Source organism: Aquarana catesbeiana, linkage group LG01 (assembly GCF_042186555.1).
Source record: "Aquarana catesbeiana isolate 2022-GZ linkage group LG01, ASM4218655v1, whole genome shotgun sequence".
NCBI classification, from domain to species: Eukaryota; Metazoa; Chordata; class Amphibia; order Anura; family Ranidae; genus Aquarana; species Aquarana catesbeiana.
Window position 1 is genome coordinate 561,729,006 of NC_133324.1, and position 24,998 is coordinate 561,754,003.

At 43.2% G+C, this 24,998-nt stretch overlaps 1 protein-coding gene across 7 annotated transcripts in view; it reads left to right on the forward strand.

Moving 5' to 3' along the window:
* Positions 1-24,998, forward strand: part of JSRP1 (junctional sarcoplasmic reticulum protein 1) — a 266,512-nt gene that overhangs the window by 177,191 nt on the left and 64,323 nt on the right. For all 7 annotated transcript variants that reach the window (XM_073596386.1, XM_073596432.1, XM_073596413.1 and 4 more), the window contains one exon: positions 16,013-16,169. The gene's annotated coding sequence lies outside the window, so the exon portion shown is untranslated. The remainder of the gene's footprint in view (positions 1-16,012; positions 16,170-24,998) is intronic.

Sequence of the window (24,998 nt, forward strand, 5' to 3'; positions counted from 1 at the left end):
ATATATATATATATATATATATAATACTGAGTACTATGCTCAATAAAAGTATACAATCAAAGCCCACATAAAATTCATATAACACCTACAGTATACAGCTAAAAGCGGCTAGGTAAATCATTCTACAATTGTATTGTATTAGGATCGAAACCCATATATCACCTGTGCCAATCTAGGCTACACCTTGTAAATGCTGATCTTTATCAAGCAGCTAATCCCTTGATTAAAGATTTGTGTTTACCAATTGAAACATGCTGGATTGAGGCCGACAGTGACATCACCTGGGTAGGGAGCGTTTCTGCTTGTGTGACGCTGTCAACTGAGCTTATCCACTGGAGCATTCACAGCTGGGACTCTGGTGAATAGTGAGTGCTCTCCTCCCTCCTTTGCAATAATCCACCTTCTACGGTGCCCTGCAGCCACTAGCTGCTTATACCTAATATGTGCATAGTACGGAGTTAAAGTGATTGTAAAGGCAGAAGGTTTTTTTTATCCTAATGCATTGTATGCATTAAGATAAAAAGCCTTCTGTGTTCAGCAGTGCCCCTAATACATCCAGCGATGTCCTCAAGTGTCTCAGGCGTCCGAGATTCTCCCTCCTGATTGGCTGAGACACAGCAGCAGTGCCGTTGGCTGCTGCTGCTGTCAAAGTCAGCTAGCCAATCAGGGGAGGGAGGGGGCCGGGTCGGGGCTCCGTGTCTGAATGGACACAGGGAGCTGTGACTCAACTTGGGTGCCCCCATAGCAAGCTGCTTGCTGTGGGGGCACTGAACAGGAGGGAGTGCCCAGGAGCACAGAAAAGGAACCCAAGAAGAGGAGGATCCAGGCTGCTCTGTGCAAATCCACTGCAACATGTTTATAAAGTCTTGGGTTTTTTTTTCGATAAAAATAATAATCACTTTAATATACATTGTATTGCACATCTGGGATTTTTGCAAGTTCTACCCAATATTGGTATAGTGTCCTGATTGCCACAGTACAGTGTTACCAGAGCCAGTGTAAACTATCAACACTGTTCTGATCGCTAGCCACACCAGTGCTAATGTCACCAGATCCAACAACAGTGTCCTTATCGCCACCACAGCACAACATTGTTACTAATTGCAACCTAAATCAGCACCAGTGACCTGATAGCCAGCCACCCTAATACAGTGTCATCTATCACCATTGCTAGCCATAACCGGTGCCCTGGTCACCAGCCAGTTCCAGTATCAGTAGAACCATGGGCAAAAATGTACGCTAGTGAGGAGGCATTTCAAATTCTGAGTCATACTGATGAAAGCAGCAGGAAGATCTCACAGTCAGATTCAGAGTATGAACCTGTGACAACAGAGGCGGCTCTAGGCTTTGTGAGGCCTTAGGCAAAACTTAGACATGAGGCCCCAATCACGTCCATCAACTACGCAGCAAGCCTTTCCAGCTTGAGATCCTCGTGCGGTGCATGGGAGGGGTGAGGTGCGTGGAAGCAACGTCACTCATAGTTGGCTGATGGGTGGAGCTCCAGAAGTCTTAAGTTACGCAAGAGGTGTGTGACAGGGCTCTTAACGCTGCCTGCCCACAGTAGCGTTAAGGTTTCCTGTCACCTCTAAAATAAAGTCATGCTGCAAATAAGCTGCTCAGTCGCCACAAGGTCTGCTTAAATGAGACAGGGCTCTTAACGCTGCCTGAGCACAGCAGTTTTAAGGTCCCCTGTCCCTCAAAACTGAGGTAATGTGTGTGTGTGTGTGTGTGTGTGTGTGCAGCACTACCCCCAAAGAAGCTGCTTGGTAATTTTGGGTTCCCTGTTCTGCGCCTCAACTCCAAGAACACCCTCAGCCCCTCTGACACACCTGGTTGATGGAATCACTACAGACGCACGTAGCAACACCAACATATAGTACCTTTCGCCTTATTGTAGGATCTAGGCAATAAAGGAACATACACCTGCTTAGTGGTAGACACTATTTGACTATAATTAAGAACTTGCAAAAATGACAATTAAAATGCAGTTCACTAAGCAGAGTAGATTTGCCCTCAGGTAATAAAGGTAAACAAATATATCTATATAAGCATCTCTATATCAATAGCAGAAAAATCAATACGAAAATAGGTAAATCAATATTTAGCAACACAACTGTACTATAAACATGTCTAAAGGATTAGCAGTTTCCTAGTGGTTTTTCATCTCCTTTAAATGGCAACAAAAAACTGGGCCCTGCAAGGTTTTTTGTTTACTTAGGGGAAGGTGCATTTGGCTCTCTCTCCCTCTCCTTCAGCTGGGCATGCTGTGGACTGCAGTTTCCTCCCTTAAGGTTGCAATGGGACCTCCAGTCCTTGGGACTACATATCCCACAATCCTCTTCTCTGCTTCTTTTTAATTGTATTTTTTCCCCTAACCAATGCGAAGGAGGGGAAGAAACATAGCGGACGGCTGTCCTTTTCAAGCGCTGCTGTACGAGGGGGGGCGAAGAGCCCGCAGCTGCTCTCTCTGCACTCAGTAACACAGCAGCTCATGCTGTTCTGCTCTCCTCCTCTGACAGGAGGAGGAATGGGCAGGAAATACAGAGAGCCTTCTTCCCCTTGCTGACAGCGGCGGTGGCACAGTCTCTCCTCCTCTGACCCGCTCCTGTCATTTGCCAGCGGAGAGAGCAAGCGGGATGGGGATCCGTGGCACCCGCTACGTGTGTTAGGCAAATTAGGCGGCCGTGAGGCCCTTGTGAGCGCGAGGCCTTTGGCGACCGCCTAATTTGCCTAATTAAAGAGTCACCTCGGTGTGGAAAGTTCATTAACAGTCACTTCTGACTCTGAGGATAAATGGTTAGCTGCTAAAAGTGTTAGGCATACAATGTCACCAAGCACTAAACATCTTACTGAATTGCAGCAGACAAGCTTCAGCACTGTGGCCCATCCTGGGAAAAAATGTGATAGGCAGTCAGGAAATTAAATGTATAATTTATGCCCCTTGAAAACCTGAAGGTGTCCCTTGTATTTTGGGCCCCTCTATGCAGCTAGGCCCCGAAAAAGTCTCACACATGTGGTATCCCCATTCTCCATTGGGGGTAACAGAGTGTGTTTGAGTGTAATTCTAAGTATACCAATACTGTGTGTTAGAAATATCCTGTTAATTGATAACTTGACAATTGACAATAAAATTATTTTTTTATTTTCCAAAAGCTTGTAAAAAATGAAATCTCTAAAAGAGTATGCCTTTAAAAATACCCTGGTGATCATTTTGTGGGTATTTCTATTATCCTGGAACTCCAGGGCCTCCAATAATGCGATAGGAAATTACCATATTTATCGGCGTATAACACGCATCCTTTTTTTTTTTTTTTTTTTTTTTTTTTTTTTTTTTTAAAGTTGTTTTTATTGTAATTTCAAGGTAAATACAAAACAAAACAGAGCCTATTGGGCATACCCAGGCTCGGTCAACAACTACATACTAATGAAAAAAAACAAAAAACATACATATAGAGCTGTATATATATATATTCTTAACTAAACCACTGTACGCTCAACCACCTGTGCAGAATATTCAAAGCACTCCTCTAATTCCAGGTGTACCCTGCCATACCCACTTTAGTCATTCATGGAATGAGATGTGCAGTACAATAACATATTAAAATTCCCCCCTTCCCATAAACTATCGACTGAACAACCCAGGGACTTTTATGAGATCGGTGATGCCATTTGAGTCAATTCCGGTACTTAATAGAGTGAACTAATCATCAATCGAATCTGCATTAGTGGACAGGGATTCCGTCCAAATACCCCATATTTTGTGGAATTTTTTGCCACAGCCACGTGACATAGTTACATAGTTACATAGTTAGTCAGGTTGAAAAAAGACACAAGTCCATCCAGTCCAACCATAAAAAAAAAAAAAAAAAACAAAAAAAAAAAAACAAAAAAAAACAAAAAAAAAAACAAAAAAAAACAAAAAAAAACAAAAAAAAACAAAAAAAAAAACGTACAATCCAATATACCCAATACTATACCCACAGTTGATCCAGAGGAAGGCAAAAAACCCCAGCAGAGCATGCTCCAATTTGCTACAGCAGGGGAAAAAATTCCTTCCTGATCCCAGAGAGGCAATCGGATTTTCCCTGGATCAACTTTACCTATAAATGTCAGTACCCAGTTATATTATGTACATTTAGGAAAGTATCCAGGCCTTTCTTAAAGCAATCTACTGAGCTGGCCAGAACCACCTCTGGAGGGAGTCTATTCCACATTTTCACAGCTCTAACTGTGAAGAAACCTTTCCGTATTTGGAGATGAAATCTCTTTTCCTCCAGTCGTAAAGAGTGCCCCCTTGTCCTCTGTGTTGACCGTAAAGTGAATAACTCAACACCAAGTTCACTATATGGACCCCTCATATATTTAAACATGTTGATCATATCCCCCCTTATTCTCCTCTTCTCAAGAGTGAACAAATTCAGTTCCTCTAATCTTTCCTCATAGCTGAGCTCCCCCATGCCTCTTATCAGTTTGGTTGCCCTTCTCTGCACTTTCTCCAGTTCCCCGATATCCTTTTTGAGAACTGGTGTCCAAAACTGAACTGCATATTCCAGATGAGGTCTTACTAATGATTTGAACAGGGGCAAAATGATATCTCTCTCTCTGGAGTCCATACCTCTCTTAATACAAGAAAGAACTTTGCTCGCTTTGGAAACCGCAGCTTGGCATTGCATGCTATTATTGAGCTTATGATCTACCAAAACCCCCAGATCCTTCTCCACTACAGATTCCCCCAGTTGTACTCCCCCTAGCATGTATGATGCATGCATATTCTTAGCCCCCAAGTGCATAACTTTACATTTCTCAACATTAAACCTCATCTGCCACATAGTCGCCCAATTAGACAGAGCATTGAGGTCAGCTTGTAAATTGGAGACATCCTGTAAGGACGTTATTCCACTGCATAGCTTGGTGTCATCTGCAAAGACAGAAATGTTACTTTTGATCCCAGATCCAATATCATTTATAAAGATATTAAAGAGTAAGGGTCCCAGCACTGAACCTTGGGGTACACCACTGATAACCTTAGACCATTCAGAGTAAGAATCATTAACCACTACTCTCTGAATTCTGTCTTTTAGCCAGTTTTCTATCCATTTACAAACTGATATTTCCAAGCCTGTAGACTTTAACTTACACATGAGCCGTGTGTGCGGAACTGTATCAAACGCTTTTGCAAAATCCAAATAAACCACGTCCACAGCCACCCCTCTGTCCAAGGTTTTACTTACCTCTTCATAAAAAGAAATCAGGTTTGTCTGACAACTTCTGTCTTTCATGAACCCATGCTGTCTGTTGCTTAAAATGTTTTTTTCCAGCAAGAACTCGTCTATGTGGTCTTTTATTAAACGCTCCAGTATCTTCCCGACTATAGAAGTTAAACTAACAGGTCTATAGTTACTTGGTAAAGACTTTGATCCCTTTTTAAATATAGGCACCACGTTCGCCCTGCGCCAATCCAGCGGTACTATTCCCGTCATTAATGAGTCCCTAAAAATTAGATACAATGGCTTTGAAATTACAGAGCTCAATTCTTTTAGGATCCGTGGGTGGATGCCATCAGGTCCAGGTGCTTTATCCACCTTTATTCTGTCTAAATATTTCTGGACCATATCCCTTTTGAGCCATTGTGGATCATTGGGGGCTGTGTCAATACCACCCCCCTTATGGACATGAGCTTCCCCATGCTCTTTTGTATATACAGAGCTGAAGAAAGTATTTAATAAATTAGCCTTCTCCTTGTCCCCAGTCACCCACTCTAGATTATTTTGTAAAGGGCCTACATGCTCAGACCTGACCTTTTTACTATTAATATATTTGAAGAATTTTTTGGGGTTTGTCCTACTATTTTTTGCGATCTCTCGTTCATTTTGAATTTTTGCACCCTTGATTTCCTTTTTACATATTCTGTTAAATTCTTTGTAGCATTTAAATGACACTAGTGTTCCTTCATTTTTATATTTTTTAAAAGCTCTTTTCTTATTGTTTATAGCTTTTCTAACTTTGACCGTGAGCCACATAGGTTTTCTTTTTAGCCTTTTAAACTTATTGCCCATGGGAATATACTTTGCAGTGAGGTCCCAAACAGTCTTTTTGAAGTATTCCCATTTCTGTTCTATGTTTATCGCTGCCAATATTCCCTCCCAGTCTAAGTCCTCGAGAGCAGCCCTCATCCTTGGAAAATTTGCTCTCTTGAAGTTAAGTGTTTTTATCTTTCCCTTATGTATTTCTTGTTTACAGCTAACATCAAATGAAATCATGTTATGGTCACTGCTACCCAGGTGTTCCTTTATCTGCACATTAGTAATAAGCTCTGCATGGTTTGAGATTACCAGGTCCAACAGAGCTTCATTCCTAGTTGGGGCCTCAATAAACTGGACCATAAAATTGTCCTGTACTAGGTTTATAAATTTTTGCCCTTTAACTGTCCCAGCAGTGCCATTACTCCAGTCAATTTCTGGGTAGTTAAAATCTCCCATTATTATCACTGTCCCAGCCCTTGCAGCCCTTTCCATCTGTGCAAGGAGCTGAGTCTCCACCTCCTCGTTAACATTGGGTGGTCTATAACAAACTCCAATGATTAACTTTGAACTACGCCCATCTATATGTAGTTCCACCCATAATGCTTCAGACTCATCACACTCTCCATCAATCAGGTCCTCTTTCACACTTGCTTTGAGATCACTTCTCACATAGAGACAGACCCCGCCACCTTTCCTTTTTACCCTGTCTCTCCGAAAGAGTGCATAGCCAGGAATATTAATAGCCCAGTCATGTGAGGATTGAAGCCAAGTTTCAGCAATACCGATTACATCATAGTTCACTTCATGCACCAGAGCTTCCAACTCACCTATTTTGCTTGGCAGACTTCTGGCATTGGTGAACAAACACTTTAATGCATTATTACATTTTGGTCTGGTGTTTTTCATATATTTTTTAGTAGTACAAATGGCACTACAGTTTCCAATGGCTGTTTGCAACATGGGAAATTTCTTGACACCTGCCATAACCCTCCCCCCATCTGTCCCCATTCCACCCTCCATTAATGTCTGACCCCTAACTGACCTGTCTTCTTGATGTAATTCTAGTTCACCCTCCCCCCTCAATCCTAGTTTAAATACTCCTCCAGCCTTCCAATAAACCTCTCCCCCAGCACAGCAGACCCCCTTCCATTCAAGTGCAAACCGTCCTTAGCATATAGGTTGCACCCAAATGAAAAGTCAGCCCAGTGCTCTAGAAACCCACATCCCTCCTCCCTACACCAGGTCTTGAGCCATGCATTCAGCTCTCTAATCACCCACTGCCTTTCCTGTGTTGCGCATGGCACAGGCAATATTTCAGAGAATATCACCTTGGAGGTCCTTCCCTTCAACTTGCAGCCTAGTTCTTTAAATTGATTCTTAAGGAGCCTCCACCTTCCATGTATACTGCCATTGGTTCCAACGTGGACCAAGACAGCTGGGTCATGCCCAGCCCCTCCCAGTAATTTATCCACCCGGTCCACCACATGCCGAACCCTAGCACCAGGGAGACAGCAAACCATTCGGTTGAGGCGATCCTGGCGACAAATTATTCTATCAGTCCTTCTGATTATAGAATCCCCTATAACCACCAACTGTCTAGGCCTACCTGCACTCCCCTCACCACCTTTACTAGATGGGCTGCTCTCCCGGCTGTTAGGGATAGCAGTGACATCTAGGGCTGCCACCTCTGTGTTTGCCACCTCCACATCTTCACCCAACTTGGCAAATTTGTTTTGATGCACAAACACAGGACTGGCCTTCCTATTCTGCGAGCCCCTTCCACTCCCTCTAACTACATTAACCCATCTTCCTATCTGATAATCCTGACTTGCCCCTCCACCCCCCACATCAACCCTACTGACCACCTGCTCAGCGAGCAGAGGACCCCCTTCAAGGTTGTCCTTTCTGCCCAGTGTTGCAACTTGCTCCTCCAGATCTCTAATGCGAGCTTCCAGAAGGGCAACCTGCTCACATCTGTCACAGCGGTATGCATCCTGGAGCTGTTGCACCAATTTTGCATACATGTGGCACACTGTGCACTGAGCAAAACCTTCAACCCTGCTAGCACTCATTTCCCAGTTACAATACAAGGTAAGTAGCTTTGTACAATGGTAGAGCCGCATTCACTAACCTCTTCCAGAAATTTATTGAAGGTGCAAATGAGGCCTTAAATCTGAGTACTATAGATTTACGGGCATAGTACAGTAATAATCCTAGTAGGGTTCTGATTGTTCTGTTCTGATTGTGGGGCCAGTGATTCAACCAGTCCCAGCAGACATACCTCTACAGACAGTGGCACAGGAACCGTGGTGACAGTCAAAATAAATTTGGTTACCTCAACCCAAAAAATTGCAATCTGAGGACAGTTCCAAAAAATATGAATGAAATCCGCTGAGGCTGATTTACACCTCCAGCAAGAGGCAGAAATAGATGGATAGATTCTATGTAAACGCTCAGGCGTGTAATATACCTTATGCACTATTTTAAATTGCCCCAAATCTCTGGCTGATACTAGTTGTGAAAAGGGGTATTCCCACATTTCTTCCCAATCTTCTGTGTCTAATGTAGGGAAATCTACCTCCCACTTTGCCTTAAGGTTTTATAGTCCCGTGTGGACGTTAGGGAGTAGTGCCTTTTATATATGGAAGATAAGGGTTTAGATAGAGCTTCATCTCTGAGCAGAGTCTCCAGATTCGAGGTGTAAAAGGCCAAGGGAGCATTTGCAAACTGAGTGTTGAAAGCATGCCTAAGCTGCAGGAATCTAAACAGGTGTGAGTTAGGTAAATTATATTGTTGTTTCAACCTGTCAAAAGTCTGTATTTTGCCCTCAAAACAAATTTGATTTATATATTTGATGCCCTTGCATGCCCACACCCCAAGGTCGGGAATGGACCCGAATTCTGGCAACTGTGGGTTAAACCAAAGAGGGCTATAAGGGGAAATGTGTCCAGAAGGGATGGGGCGTAGTGAATTTGCCACTGACCACGCCCGTATTACCGCTCTCTTTGCTGATGTAAGAGGGAAGGGAGCTCTAGGGCCCCGGTAAAGTAGGTTCCGTAGCGCCTCATAAAACCCCAAATGTGCTGCTTCCAAGACCACTGCTGCGTTGGACTCATCAGAGACCAGCCAGTTGTGAGCGTGTGATAACATAGCCGCCACAAAATAAGAGTGAAGGTCAGGGCAAGCCAAGCCTCCCTCCCCCAAGGTCTCTGCAGCACCGTCAGCTTAAATCTCAGCTGACCGGATCCCCAGAGAAAAAAATAATAAAATGGTGTTTATTAGGCGAAATACCTTTTTGGGATCCAGACAGGTGCATGTCTGAGAGCATAGAGAAAGGCAGGAAGAAGCTTCATCTTAAATAAATTGATCCTCCCGATTAAAGAGCGGGGGAGATTTGCCCATGCCTTCAGTCTCTTTCTCTTCTTTTGCATAAGTGTTTCTAAGTTAAGGGTATAATAGGCAGAGGTAGATGCGGAGATGTGAATACCTTGATATTTAATTTTGTCTGTCCATAGTAAGGGTAGGTTGGGATCCGCTACATCCTTTGCGGCCCCATCTATCGGCAAGATTTGGGATTTATCCCAGTTTACTTTGAGCCCCAAACAGCTAGTGAAATTGGAAAGAATGGTCAACGTCTCCCGAAGGGATTGGGCAGGGTCACTCAAGAAAAGGATAAGATAATCCGCATATAAAGCAACTTTCTCATGTATTGATCCCACCTGTATGCCCCTAACCCCGTCTGCCTGTCTATGGGCCGAGGCAAGTGGCTCCATCACCAAGGCAAAAAGGGCCAGTGACAGTGGACAACCATGCCTCGTACCTCTTCCAACAGAAAAGGGCGCCGACAGAGCACCACCAAGCTTAAGCTGCGCCGTTGGGACTTTATATAAAATATCAATCCACCTGTACTTCTCCAAAACCCATAACTTCTAGAACCGTGGACATAAAAGGCCATGCCACCGAATCGAACGCCTTTTCAATGTCCAATGTCACCATTATCCTCGTAGGAGAAAGAAGAATAACCCCTCAAAAGATTGGTGGGACTTTAAAGGCAACGAAGTAGTAAAAAACAATTTTATTGATACAAATATACAAAAATACAAATAGAAAAAGTCTAATACAGTTCACTAGATAAACAATAAAATAATAAGGATATGAATATACTGACGTAGAATTCGAATGTATATTCGTGTAATCTTCCACCTGGGCCTACGCGTTTCGGGACTGCCTATAGAGTCCCTTCATCAGGGGAAACTTGTAGGAGGAATCACACTACATAATGAAATGTAAATTGAGATAATTAGAAATCATATGTATTAAACATATTGCTTGCATCCTAGACCATTCTGTATAATTGGACGTCAGAAAAATTAAAAATAAAACACATACCCAAGCATATTCAATAAGAGAAGCTCACTGCCAAAGTCCTGGAGGCGAGTCCGTCAGGAACGCCCCGAAAATCCAAAGGAGAGTCGGGCGTATGTCTGGCCCCGCCTTATCCACACTGGTCCCCCCGTGTGACCCCAGAGGAGGGAAGCTCAACAGGGGTAGCACTATCCCAGAGGAATCTGAATTGAATGAGAACCAAAGGGGTATCTGAAACGAAGAAAAAAACACCCAATAGGCTGGTGTCCATCTGCCTATAAAGAAAACCGTATGATAGCAACCGCCACAGCGTGGACACAGAACCACATATCCACCATGTGGATCCGTGTTCAAGCAGGGCATGGGAGTAAATTAAACTTAAACGCATAGCTTACCCTAATGGTGGTACATAACATGAATTATCGGGGAGATTAAAACAGGAACCCCATAATCCAGAGGAAAAGTAGAAAACCCTTAAATACACAGGCAGTTCCAAAAAGTCACAATGGGTAAAAGGCTTCCTAAGAGGACAGGATCTGTAATATGGGACAAAAAGAACTAGTCACAAAAACAGAAATGCCCTTCATATACAGCAATACATAGTATATATTACAAGAAAGAGCAATCAGAGACAGGCAACACCAAGAGCCTACAGCAGATTGCAGCTACAATGAGCGAAAAACACGAAGGGAGACATTACCATGTTAATCATAGGGCTGTATCGTTGTGCATTCAGGGAGCTCCGCTCATCCGGCCCATGAACGCCGCCACCGTTCTTAAATAAATTGATCCTCCCGATTAAAGAGCGGGGGAGATTTGCCCATGCCTTCAGTCTCTTTCTCATCTTTTGTATCAGGGTTTCTAAGTTAAGGGTATAATAGGCAGAGGTAGATGCGGACATGTGAATACCTAGATATTTAATTTTGTCTGTCCATAGTAAGGGTAGGTTGGGATCCGCTACATCCTTTGCGGCCCCATTTATCGGCAAGATTTGGGATTTATCCCAGTTTACTTTGAGCCCCGAACAGCTAGTGAAATTGGAAAGAATGGTCAACGTCTCCCGAAGGGATTGGGCAGGGTCACTCAAGAAAAGGATAAGATCATCCGCATATAAAGCAACTTTCTCATGTATTGATCTTACCTGTATGCCCCTAACCCCGTCTGCCTGTCTATGGGCTGAGGCAAGTGGCTCCATCACCAAGGCAAAAAGGGCCGGTGACAGTGGACAACCTTGCCTCGTACCTCTTCCAACAGAAAAGGGCGCTGACAGAGCACCACCAAGCTTAAGCTGCGCCGTTGGGTCTTTATATAAAATATCAATCCACCTGTACTTCTCCAAAACCCATAACTTCTAGGACTGTGGACATAAAAGGCCATGCCACCGAATCGAACGCCTTTTCAATGTCCAGTGTCACCATTACCCTTGTAGAGGACTCAGTGGGAGGTAGCTGAAGATGACGCATCCTAACTTTAAAGCTTCATACACACGGTACGATTGTTGGCCAACCGAGCGTCAGATTTTTGTTAAAAGGGCGTGTGCCCGGATCTTGTCATGCACACTAACGGTACACAATTGTTGTGCAACAAACACGAACGTAGTGACATACTATGAGGAATTTGAACTTGAGTGCCACCCTTTGGGCCCCTACTGTTAATTTTGTGTTTTGGTGAGCATAGATTCTGAGCATGCGTGTTTGTACTTTCGACTTTTGTGTGACGGATTTGTGTACTGACCATATGAAAATCAAACAACAGACCATTGTCTGCCGGAAATTTACTAGCCTGCCATCCAACATTTGTTGGCAGAAAGTTGGACAACAGTTGTCCAAAGGAGCGTACTAATAGTCAAATTTTAGGACAACAGTCTGTCAACATACAATTGTGAAACAAAAAACACTGCGCTAAAATAAAACTAACAAGAGCTGCAGTTCAAATGTGCAATACACAACAGTGGGACAAAAACAAACACAAAGAAAAACTGCACTAAAGCGCAGCGCAGTTTTTTCTTTGTTTTTGTCAACATACAATCCCCTGCCAACAATGGCATCGTGTGTACGAGGCTTTAGAGGGAAGTTTCAGGAAAAAAAATTCCACAGCCCCCTGCACAGTATACAGACCCCTGCACATTACACAGACCCCTTTCCCTGCACATCACGCAGCCCCCTTTCATTATAAAACTCCCCCAGTCTCCTGGGACAGCACTGCCAGCATACTCTAAAGTTGAGAAAACGTCACTGCCAGCCCCTTCTCATACACCGCTCCTCCTGTGTCACTCTCAATGTAAATCGAAGCTTCTAAATACCTAAAATAACGCCGCAGGTCTGGAGCATGTTATACCATTATGGGTGTAATGTGTAACATGCTCTGAAAGGTGATCTTATCCTTTTTTTTTAAATATTATTGTTTTTCATAAATGCACATTTTTTCATATATATTCATTAATCATTTATTTACTACTTGTTAAATGAATTCAGTGGTTTCTGTTATATTTAGTAAAGATTTTTGAGATTGTGCTTTTGTCTGTGAACAGTAAAGCTGGCCATACACTAGTATATTTTTGAACAAATGTTTATATGAAAATTCTCAGTATGTTTGCTGACTTGGCAAATGTCATTCAGAGGTACCTCAGAAAACATGTGCTTTTGACATTTAGTTTTGAAGTGAATGGACTTTTCCGAAGGAAAATCTAATTCACTGTTAGAAAATTTGTCCATTTGAAAAAAAAGTTGAATTTTCTCATCACTTGGGTCGAAAACAAATGTGCATTTGACCCACTAACAACTGGAAAATTGAATTAATGCTATTAAAACGATACGTTTTAAACAAACTACTAACATAAATGCAAGTTCTGCATTTTCAGAAATATGAGTTCTTTATTAAGCCTCCACGTTTGTAACAAATGAGAAAAATGGCAAATCACACGTCCGCTCTCCTCCCCTACTTGCTTTGACCAGAAAATCGACATGTATGACGTCACTTCCCGGTCAGCCTCTCAGTGTCCCCGGCTATCATTGCTGGGAAGGGATGTATTGCACACATTCAGTGGAGATATGCATGGTCGCATTAAAGAGAACCTGTCATCAAAAATCATTACATAGGGGACTTTTTGTCCCCCCACATATACGCATGTACAAACGTAAATGCACATGTCGGTGGCGCCTACGCGTAAAAACATTGCTTGCAATACACGTTACATAGCGCTGTGCATGCCGGAGTGAGAGCAATAATTCTAGCACAAGACCTCCACTGTAACCCTAAACTGATGACCTATAAGTGGCTTTTGCAGTGTCACCTATAGAAAGTATAGGGTACTGAAGTTAGTCGCCATTTCATGGGAGCGCACGAATTTAGGATTTGATAACTTGGGTATCTATTTACTCGGTGCAACCTCGTCTTTTAGCCCGGTTTCACACATGTGCGGTGCGAATTGAAGCTCAGGCTTCACTGGGAAGATAAAAATCTGTTGTTCAAAGGCTTCTCTGCGTTCTAGCTGCGGATCAGTGAGCAGGGAGAGGAGGAGGGAGGGGGGGGAGGTGTAGTGAGGAGAAGGAGAAAATCCTTGTTCAGAACGCAATGCATCTGCGAATTAGGTGATTTCCCATAGGAGGTAATGGGCTTGTAGGTCGCACCGCAATGCCCAAAAAACGCACACGTTTTTTGTGCAATGCGCAGTGCGAATGCAACGCAGATATGTGAACCAGATAAATTCAAATGAATGTATTTTAAAATGTCCTGCAAATGTAAGCCGCATCTAATTCGCATAGGTGTGAACCCGGGCTTATAGTTTACTAAAAATGTGGGTAGTTTTATTGCATGCGTTTGCCTTAAAATTCACTTTAGCCCCCAGCAGAGGCGTCGTTAGGGGGTGGCTATTGGGGCTATAGCCCCGAATCTGGGGCCCGTAGTCCCGAATATTTTGCCCCAGGGGTTCCTGCCCAACCAGCGGACCGTGGCCTTGCTGCAGCCTGGCCAGGCGTGTGGCGGGCAGGCTGCATGAGAGAGCCAGGCAAGCCGATGACAGAAGCGAGCAGGTGGATGAGCAGAGATGACATCATCTTTCTTCGCCCGCCCCCCGCATCACCGCTCTCCTGCCCTTACTCGGAACTGGCGTGTCCCATCTGGTCTATCCATTAGTGGAGCTTTCCTCGCATAAACGGTCTCCCGGCAGCCTCTGTGTCCTGTGACGGCTGCTTGTGATCCTCCCCTGATGGTTTCTTCAGTCCATTCTTCAGTGGAGCCCTTCGTGGATAAGCGGGATATGGTGGCTCCTGACGTTGACCTGGCGACTGCTAACAGGTGTCTCACACACTCAGATTCCCCTGACATCCCTGGTGTGTGCAGTGTGGTTCTCTAGATATCGATCTATCTATCATTGTTTTTAATAAAGTGAATTCTCTTCTTCTTCTTCTTCTTCTTCTTCTTCTTCTTCTTCTTCTTCTTCTTCTTCTTCTACTTCTTCTTTTTTTTTTTTTTTTTACTTATTTGAACTTTGGCTACCTTGCTCTTTCTGCTTGCAGTTCCTCTACAAGCTCAGTATATGATGTGGACTCTCTGGGACACACTGGGTTGACTGCTTGCAGTGACAAATTCCTTTTTTACACATGAGTTTGCGGACTGTAACATTTCAGTGGTGTTATTCATGGACTTTCAATTTAGATTGATTTAATTTAATTCAATCTGATATAATTTTATTTATTTAATTATTTATTTATCTAATGTCATCAATTCTATTCAATTTAATTGATTTATTGTATGTATTTGTTTTTATTTTTTTTTTGTTTGTTTTTTTTTTATAATAAATAAAATATTTTTAAAATATTTTTTATTTATTTAAATTGTTTTCTCCTTTTTTGTTTTTGTGAAAGTTTTTTTGCTGGCTGAGAAGTAACTTTAACTGTAGTTTTGTTAGCAGAGGGCCTGCCATGATCTCCAAATTGTAACCTTATCATTGCCGGTGTCAGCGGCGGCTGCCGCCATGGCTCTGCCTTTACCCACCGCCCAGCTGTGAGTCATTTAATATTACAATGTAACAAGAGAAATAATGCACTTCAATCACTTCAATCACCCTGACACCATAACAACCATGGTGCCGTGATGATTGAAGCGCCCCCCCCCCCGCCCCCGCCCGGCCTGCAAAAAGGTTGGTGACCGCTGTTTTGGGCTATAGCCCCAGCTCTTTTGCAGACCTAGTGCTACTTCAGGTAATTTCATGCACAGATGTCTATGCAAGTCATACCTAAACTACTTTTAGAAATCGGTGCGACTTGGAGTTGTGCCAATTTGGCCACTTCCGTCACAATGACAATAGGGTGCTTGTCACACTGGTGTTTTTTCTGAAATTTTGCATTTCCTAGATCTTTACGGTAACATCGACTGACATAAAAACTTGGAACTACTGCTATTTCATTCTCTAGGGTGTCTGCTTTCAGAAAATATATAATTTTGTGGGTGTTATGTAATCTTCAGGGCTAAAATAATTTTTTAAACATATGTGCAAAAAAATGCAAATATGGCTCTGGCAGCGAAAGGTGTAAATGAGGTTAGTGGGGGGGGGGGGGGTGAGAGACTTTTTAATACAACATTAATGCTGTACTAGTTACTGTGTGACTTTCTCCATTTTACAGGAAAAACAGTGGAAACAGAGTCTAACAGGTGTTAACTACAGATCACAATGGACACAATTACAGTTGTGAAGATCAGTAAAAAGCAATGATTGAAAGGAAAATTAAAATCTCTCTCAGCCCAAACCAGCAAAACTAAATATTACTGAGTCTAAATAAGGTGAGTGTTTTCTTTTATTCTGTTGATCAAATATGTGTAAACTTATTGGTTAAAAAAAAAAAAAGAGAGAGAATTTGCATGTAAAAAAACATATATGTTTAAAAAAATTATTTGATTAGTAAGTTGGTCAAGATCCAAGTGTAAAACTTGCATATAAAAACATAACTTGGTGCAAAAGTGATTACACAGAGCTATGGACAAATATATATTATAAAATAACCATGAATTATTAGCTTATGTACCAATAAAGACAACCAGAGAAATCGTAGGTAGCCCATTATAAGGTGAGGAATCTTGCCTTGTGCCATCCAGAGATTTATCTACAATCACCAATTGTAGCTTGTACAAATTCTGCATCAACCAGTTGTTGTCTTCTTAGTAATGACATGTATTTTATAAAAAAAAATCATAAAAAGGGTTAAAAGATATCAGCTAAAACTTACAAAATCTATATTCAAAATAAACAAATGCCCCGTACACACGATCGGACTTTCCGATGGGAAATGTTCGATGTGAGCTTGTTGGCGGTAAGTCCGACCGTGTGTATGCTCCATCAAACATTTAGGCCCCTTTCACACTGGGGCGGTTTGCAGGCGTTATTGCGTTAAAAATACCGCCTGCAAACCGCCCCTAAACAGCCTCCGCTGTTTGTTCTGTGTGAAAGCCCTAGGACTTTCACACTGAAGCGGTGCACTGGCAGGACGGTAAAAAAAAGTCCTGCGAGCCGCATCTTTGGAGCGGTGAAGGAGCGGTGTGTTCACCGCTCCTAAACCGCTCCTGCCCATTGAAATCAATGGGATAGCACAGAAATAACGCGGCTATAGCCGCGCTGTACGAGCGGTTTTAACCCTTTTTCGGCCGCCAGCGGGGGTTAAAACCGCACCGCTAGCGGCCGAATACAGCCGCAAAAACGACGGTAAAACATCGCTAAAAATAGTGCTGTTTTACCGCCGACGCCCCCACCGCCCCAGTGTGAAAGGGGCCTTACTGCCGGACTTTCCGCCAACAAATGTTGGCTAGCAGGTTCTCAAATTTTCCGCCAACAAATGTGTGTTGTCGGACTTTCCGATCGTGTGTACACAAGTCCGTCGGACAAAAGTCCAAAGTACAAACACGCATGCTCGGAAGCAGAATCTGTCGGTCTTGTAAACTAGCTTTTGTAATGGAGAATTAACATTCGTGACGTGGCAAATTATGAAATCTTGAAATGCAGCGCACGATTCTCTTCTTCTTTAATGGGATAATAATGAAGCTGCTTTGCTGGTGATACTGATGGAGTTATTGCAAATGGATTTTCAAAGGCTTTTTTTTTTTAGTGTATCTAGAATAATATTATTATGTTTTGTCTTTATTTTTATTTGTGCATTAAAAAAAAACATGCTATCTGCCAATAGAACCTAACCAAAAAGTGCATTCTATGCATTCAAAAATATAGAAAATATACCAAATCAAATAATTATTCAACCAGAAAAAATGTCAAAGCAATATCTCCAAGGCCAATAATAAATAACACGTTATCTCCTCCGATTCCGCAACATGTCTGGTTGACGTACGACCGCTCAGAAACAAACCTGAAAAGCGTGAAATGAAAAAGGCGAAAAGAAAAGCGCGAATCAACACTCACCAAACTTCTACTAACACGAAATTAGAAGAAGGAGCCTAAAGGGTGGCACTAAAGAGCTGAAAAACCATGTAGTACGTCTAGTACGTCACCACATTCGTAATTGTTGGCCAACATTTGTGTGACCGTGTGTATGCAAGACAAGTTTGAGCCAACAACCTTCGAACAAAATTCCACGGTTTTGTTGTCGGAAAGTCCGATCGTGTGTACAGGGCTTTATGAATAAAACTGACGAAAAATCACTGTTTAACTTTTACTTCAAGCTAAATAGAAGGGTCTGACAGAAAATATAAAAGTAGTGGATGGCAGAGCTTGCCACCCTTTTTTTTTTTTTTTTTTTTTTTTTTAGGGGGCGATCGAGGGGTTAATGTATGACCTAGGGAGGTGATTCTAACTGTGGGGGGACTCACTAGAGGAGGAGACCGATCGGTGTCCCTATGTACAAGGGACACACCATTGGTCTCCTCTCCTCTGACAGGACGTGGATCTGTGTGTTTACACACACAGATCCACGGTGCTGCTCTGTTACCCGGCAATCGCGGGTGCCCGGCGGACATCGCGGCCGCCGGGCATGCGCACCGGGTCCCGAGCGACGCACCGGGCGCGCGCGCCCCCTAGTGGCTCGGGAGGGCGATCACGTCATATGACGTCCGCCCAGAACAAGAGATGCCTCATCCCGCCGTCATATGATGGTGGGCGGTGGCTTAGTGGTTAAACTGTAATGCCGCGTACACACGGTCAGACTTTCTGGGAAACTAGGTCCGACATTCTTCCTGCCGGACTTCCGGCGGACTACCGCCGGACTATCTGAACGGACGGACTTGCCTACACATAACCGGACTTTCCGGCAGACTAGGTCCACCGGTCTTCCCAACGGACTTTCGCCGGAGTTACGGCAGACTTTCAGAATGAACGGACTTGCCCACACACGGACAAGTCCGTTCATTTTGAACGTGACTCGGGTACGACGGGACTAGAAAAGGAAGTCAATCTCGCCGCTTTTATCGGCGAGATTGACACCTTGCGAGCCCCGTCGCAGAGCATACCAGGCCCTTAGGTCTGGTATGGATTATAAGGGGAACCCCCTATGCTGAAAAAACGGCGTGGGGTCCCCCCCAAAATCCATACCAGACCCCGATCCGAGCGCGCAGCCTGGCCAGTCAGGAAAGGGGGTGGGGACTATTTTGCTGTTTTACACTTTAATAAAATGTTACCAGTGGTAATGCATTTAGGTCGGTGCGCCCTCCTTTCTTTCTTTTTTTCTTTAGTCTGTGAATACCCATTATTCTGAGGAGGGCTGCAAAACGGCAGATACCACTGAACGTATTCGGTCATACCACACATTGAGGAACTAGACACATGAGCGCAGGAGAGATTTCTATTTTTATATGGGTTGTACGCCACCTACTGATGGATGGACACTGGCAGACAGTCAAACAGGAAGTCCTCCCCTATATAACACCTCCTACACAGGAAGGACCTCAGTTTTTTCGCCAGTGTCTGTAAGGTGAAATGATCACTGATGTGATACATGTGCTCTTGGAGCATACTTGGAGGTCTGGACAGTTCTATTTAGAATCATGGACTTCATTCGGATCCATTAGAAAAAGCTGTCAGCCAAAATGGATGGTACCCGAGCCTCATTGGAAGGAGAGAAGATTCCTTGAGGTTTGCCTGTAATGCGGCCTTACGGTGCTGGACCCTGCATAATGGAACCCTGTGCAGTGTTTGTTCTGACCAAGGTGCTTTCCTGCAGGGTGCTATACAGGTCTAGGCTGTATTAGATCAAAAGGGTGCTTCTACTAAATACTGAGCAAAGGGTCTGAATACTTAGGACCATGTGATATTTCAGTTTTTCTTTTTTAATAAATCTGCAAAAATTCTGTTTTTCTGTCAATATAGGGTGCTGTGTGTACATTAATGAGGGAAAAAAAATGAACTTAAATGATTTTAGCAAATGGCTGCAATATAACAAAGAGTGAAAAATGTAAGGGGGTCTGAATACTTTCCGTCCACACTGTATTTACATTAAACTGTATACATATGTGCTTATTTGCCTAGGACTACATACATATTCGTTTTTTTGCCTAGGACTATATACATATGTGCTTACTTGCCTAGGACTACATACATATGTACTTATTGGTCTAGTCATACATACATATGTGCTTATTGCCTTGAGCTGCATACATAGATGCATGAATGGCAAAAATACTTGTATACCTGCATGTTTGCATACCTGGGTACCTGCATAGTTACATACCTACAGGGTGTTGTATAGGGGTAGACCAACATTGTCTAGGCCTGCATCCTTGTGGAACTGCGTATTAGTTTGTCTAATACAGTCACTTTATTATGTATCTGTTAGACTAGCTAAATGACATAGAAGGGTAAGGCACGTACACCGCCCTCGGGTTCAGTGGTCTGGCAATGTTCATGTCTCCTGTTGGACCAATGGCATCAGGGTGATCTGAGCCACTGTGGTGCCTGATCTTGGATCAAGCCTGGTTAGTACTTGGATGGGAGACTGCCCAGTTTTCCCTCCTAAGTGAGGGAGGCATCTGAGGTTGCTGTGTTTGAGAGTATCTCTTGGAGCAAAAGTTATGGGCTCATTATTGTAAAACAATTAAATGGTAACGGCTTCAAAACTGAATAGGAACATGAGGTCTATCTTAAGATCTCAATCCATTGGGCATCCTTCTGTTTCAGATAGGCTTGGTTTGTTCAGTGATGACCTCTTTGCAAGCAGTAGATTGCGGGGCCCATAATCATCAGAAAACACACAGCCTTATGTGTTGGGTTGTTTCCAGCCTCTTCAAAGTATTCTGTAATTGCAGTGGAAAGTTGTCTGTTTTCTTTTTTGTGACCATCCTTCGGGCTGGCCACAGCTTCTGAGGTTCACAAAGCTCCTAGCTCCGGTGCTGGACTTGCTAAAGACGCAGGGGGTGTCAATCTCAGTATACTTCAAAAACCTTTGTTTAGGAAGCAGAAGATTTTTCCTTCTATACATTTTGCAGTAGGAAGCTGTATCTAGGTCAAAACACATTCCTTATGTATAGTCCTACTACAGGTCTTGGAGAGGATAATTCTCTCTCTCTCTCTCTCTCTCTCTCTCTCTCTCTCTCTCTCTCTCTCTCTCTCTCTCTCTCTCTCTCTCTCTGTCTGCAACTTGAAGATCCAGGCATTGGATTGCCGGAGGACTCTGTTCCCGGGGTGTTGCACAGCTAAAGATTGGTGGTTGATGGTTCAGAATCTAGAAAGGTTGAATTCTTCCTTTCAGGTATTGGAAGATAATAACCACTGATGCCAGTTTCTCCATTTGGTTTGAGAGTGGCTACAGTTCAGTGGACTTGGTCTCCACAGGAGAGAATACTGCCCATAAATATCTTTGAGTTTTTGGCCAGTACGCCTTGCTCTGGATTATGGTACAAACCAGTTGTAGGTTCTATCCGGAAAAGCCTCTGCAGGGGCATATATACCAACCACCAGGGCGGCACCAGGAGTCATGTGGCTCAGGAAGGTGAACCACGGTCTGTCTGGGACAGCACAAGTGGCAGGGGGAACATGTTGGGACAGGTTGTGTCTGATACAAGGGTCCCAATGGTAACTGGGGTAGATGCACTGGTAATGCAATAGGGAGCAGTTGTCCCTTATTTGACGCTTTCCCTCTGTTTCGACTTCTGCCACATCTTTTGTGAAGAATCCGGAAGGGGGTAACACTGATAATGTTAGCCAAATTAGCCCAGGAGGGCTTGATTCACTGACATAGCAAGTCTTGCGGGGGTCGCTCCTTGGACACTCCCAGTCCAGCAGGACCTAATGGTCTTGAGTTCTGCATAAACAGTTGAAACCTCTCCTGCGCTCGGGTGTCTAGTATCTCAGTACGTGGTGCGACCAACTTTATAAAGTAATGCCTGCTGTCTTGCAGCCCTCCTCAGAATAATGGGTATTCATAGACTGAAAGAAAAAGAAAAGGAGGGCACACCGACCTAGTGCATTACCACTGGTAAAGCTTTATTGAAGCATAAAAAAACAGCAAAATATATAAATATATACCCACAAACGAGCATTTGTATGAGGCTTTGACAATTCAGCAGGTACGCTGTTCTGAACACCGGCAAGCCAGGACCTGATGTGGGTAAAACCGATATCACAAGATGGCTGACGCGTTTCAGGGGAGTACTCCTTTCTTCAGAGCCTAAGCGGGCAAAGGCTACTCTCTCATAGTCGCCTCTATATATATGTGTGTCTGCACACCCCAATCACTAACGACGCCCACCCAAATGAGTCACGCCCACCCACATGGACAGGCCTTCCCTGGCTCCACCCCGTCAGTCATATGCGTCACCACTATCTCCTCAAATAGAACAACAAACCAACCAATACCCCCACATACTGAACTAAGGGATGTAGTCCACAATATACAATGTGTAAAAGCTACAACTGGTCAGAACGTATGGCGCCTCCAGGGGGAAGTAGTCAGGCACATCTTTTTTTTTTTTTTCTTTTGTTGCCACTTCAGTCGACCTTTTCGAGGGGCTTAAATCAACTTTACAGTTCATTTTTCTTAAATCACCCTCTAATGTCTCATCATCGTGACACTTTGCCATATCAAAAATAGTAAAAACAAGAAATAATAAATCTATTTCGTAACACGTCCCATAGAGGGTTAATCAGGCCCAAATTCCAATACTATACTCCCCTTATTTTTATATCCCCGTCCCACCCTCCTCCTCCCTCCCTACCCCACGCCCTCCCCACCTCTCCAAGGTCTATTCTTCTTCTACTCTCCTTCTTTAGTCTAAGGCTTTCAGTTCTTTGGCGTAACTCCATGTTTTTTTAATTTTTTCCAACACTCCCACTTGTCCACATTAACGCTTTTTGTTTCATCAATCATATTCGCCATAGTCTCCATTTTGTATATTTCCTCTACTGCATCTATCCACTCCCATGTCTCTGGGCTCTCCCTCCTCTGCCAACTCTTCGGTATCGTTCTCTTTGCAGCATTCAAAAGCTGAGGGACCAGTGACCGCTTATATTTATTTAAGTCCCCTTCTCCCCCATGAAACAAAACCTCCCAGGGGTCTTCTACTACTTCTATTTCTGTAATCTTCTTAATTAGAGCGAGTATCTTCCTCCAGAACTTTTTTATTTTAGGGCAACTCCACCAGAGGTGCCCCATTGTTCCTACTTCTTGGCAGCCCCGCCAGCAGTATGCCGACCCCTTCTGGTATTTACTTGTTATCTCTGGCGTTAAATAACTTCTGCTGATACATTTATAGTTCATTTCTGCCGTTCGAACGTCTATTGCTGAGTTGGCAATCATTTTCAAAATTCTTCTAATAGTGTTTTCATCCTTCTTTGTGCCTAGTTCCCTCTCCCATTTACCCATGAATGGCGATATCTCCAATTTTTCTGACGTCATCAAAATTTTATATATTTTGGAAACTATATTTCTCGGATCTTCCATATCACACAGCCTTTCAAAGTCTGTCAGTTTTTCCCCAGACCTAATAGGATGTGGTAATTTATTCACAAAATGACTCAGTTGGAGGTATCGCCACTCATCCAGTCCCTGTGTCTCCCTCCCTTGTGTAAGTTGTTGAAATGACATAATTTTACCTTCTTTAATAATTTCTCTTAATTGTGTATTCTTCCAAAGTGCTTCTTTTCCTCCTATAGTTTCTGTTCCCGGTGCAAAAAATTTATTATCTATTAATGTGAGAAGCAGTGAATTATATTTCCCATTGACTTTCTTATATACCCCATTCCATATTTTAAAGACGTTTCGTGTTATTACGTGCGTGCTATTATCTACAGTTCTGAAGTGTGGAGGGTTCCAAATGATGCTACCCAGTTGTGCTTTACTAAGACTTTCCTCTATTTCTACCCACTTTTTTTCATTTTCCCTCTTGGCCCATTCTACCATTCTTGACAGTACTACAGCTTTGTAATAAATCTGTACATCTGGCACTGCCAGGCCGCCATTTATTTTCCTTTTTTTTAAGGTCTGGAAGGAGACTCTCTGTCTTTTATTTTTCCATATAAAAGTCATTATTATTTTTTTTAACTTCCTCAAGTAGTATAGTGGGAGAGGTATTGGTATCATCTGGAATTGGTACATAATTTTGGGTACTAGGACCATTTTGGTGACGTTAATGCGGCCTATCCATGAGAGGGCCTTACAGGTGAATCTTTTACAGTCCATTCTGACAGCGTTGAGTAGGGGCATATAATTAATAGTATATATCTTCTCAATTGAGTTGGTTAGTTTAATACCCAGGTACTTTAGTTCCTTGGTCCATTTAAAACTGAACTCTTTTTTTCAAGGTCTCTACTTCTGTCTTACTTAGGTTTGTTTAATATTTCCAATTTAACCATATTTATTTGGAAATTAGATACCTCTCCATATTTCCTCAGGGCTTTTACTAGGTTGGGCATAGTGGATACCGGGTCCGTTATATAGAACAGCACATCGTCCGCAAATGCTGCGATTTTATGTTCCTCCTCTCCTACCTTAATACCTCTTATGTCGGGATCTCTGCGTATTGTTGCCAGGAGGGGTTCCATAGTCAGAACGAAGAGCAACGGGGACAGGGGGCACCCCTGCCTCGTGCCGTTTTCCATCTCGAATGGTTGAGACGTTAAACCATTCACTTTTATTACGGCGGTTGGATGATGGTACAAAGTTTTAATCCTCCGGATCATTTTAGGTCCTAGTCCCATAGTCTCCAAGGTCTGTATCATGAACCCCCAGTCTACTCTGTCAAAAGCCTTTTCAGCATCAATTGACAGAAGTAGTCCTGGGGGCCCACTCTCCTTTATTTTTTGCAGCAGGAGGAGTGACCTGACTCCGTTGTCCCTCCCCTCTCTATTAGGGACAAACCCCACCTGGTCTGGGTTGACCAAAGAGTTTATTAATTCCTTCAACCTCTCTGCCAAGACCTTTGCATATAATTTTGTGTCGGTGTTGAGCAGAGAGATGGGACGATAGCTTGGGCATAGTGTTTTCTCTTTACCCTCTTTCAATATAATTGTGATGGAGGCCTTTAAAGCCTCCCTACTCATCTCAAAGCAATCTCCCAACCCATTCATGTAATGACACAACCTAGGGACTAATATTTCTTTAAATGTTTTATAATAGAGCAGTGTGAGCCCATCAGGGCCAGGGCTTTTCCCTAGGGCCATTCCTGCTAGTGCTTTTCTTA